A 1,149-nucleotide genomic window follows, 5' to 3' on the forward strand; every position below is an offset into this window, starting at 1 on the left:
CTGCAAGAGATGAATGATCACTTCAAGAGACCAAACCTAAGAGTAATTGGGCTTCCTGAGGCAGAAAGAGAAACAGAAGCCACACTGGAACAGATGTTTTATGAAATCATTCACGAAAACTTCCCTCATCTCATTAAAGATGAAAAAATTCAAACACAAGAGATTCAGAGAACCCCTGCAAGACAACAAATGAGAAGACCAACTCCCGGACACATAATAATTCGCCTAAACAAAGTAGCTATGAAAGGAAAAATCCTAAAGGCAGCAAGAGGAAAAGGACAGACTACCTACCAGGGAAAACCAATTAGAATAGCAGCAGATTTATCCACAGAAACACTGCAGGCCAGGAGAGCCTAGAGTCCTATCTTCAAAGTTCTAAAAGAGAAACAATTTCAACCAAAAATAACCTACCCAGCCAAACTAAGCTTCATTAGTGAGGGAGAATTAAAATCTTTTCCAGACATCCAATCCCTAAGAACCTACAGTGCCACCAGACCACCTCTACAAGAAACACTTAAGAAAGGACTGAACACAGAAGCAAAAGAAAAAAGAACAACAGCATTCTTCACAAGAGTACAGGCAAAAGATTAAAAACACACATGAACCAACTCCAAAACCCAAAGAAAGACAACAAACAAACAGGAACAACTCTGTAAGAACCTTATGACAGGGATCAACTCTTGCATTTCAATTATTAGCCTAAATGTGAACAGACTAAATGCACCACTGAAAATACAAAGAATGGCAAAATGGATAAAATATCATCAGGCAACAATCTATTGCCTTCAAGAGACTCACCTCACTAGAAAGGACACCCACAGACTCAAAGTAAGAGGATGGGAAACAAACTTTCAGGCGAACGGAAGACAAAAGAAAGGAGGAGCAGTGATCTTAATTTCAGACAAAATTCCCTTCAAGCTATTAAAAATCAAAAAAGATACAGAAGGCCACTACATAACGATAAAAGGTTCAAACCATCAACAAGAAATATCTATCCTAAACATATATGCACCCAACATAGGTGCGCCAACTTTCATAAAGCAACTTCTTGGAAAACTAAAGAAAGATATTGACTCTAACACTATCATAACTGGGGACTTTAATACCCCACTCACAACCCTAGACAGATCATCAGGACAAAAAATCAAC

The sequence above is a fragment of the Carlito syrichta genome, unplaced genomic scaffold (genome assembly GCF_000164805.1).
Source record: "Carlito syrichta isolate Samal-C Ts95f unplaced genomic scaffold, Tarsius_syrichta-2.0.1 Scaffold84598, whole genome shotgun sequence".
Lineage (NCBI taxonomy): Eukaryota > Metazoa > Chordata > Mammalia > Primates > Tarsiidae > Carlito > Carlito syrichta.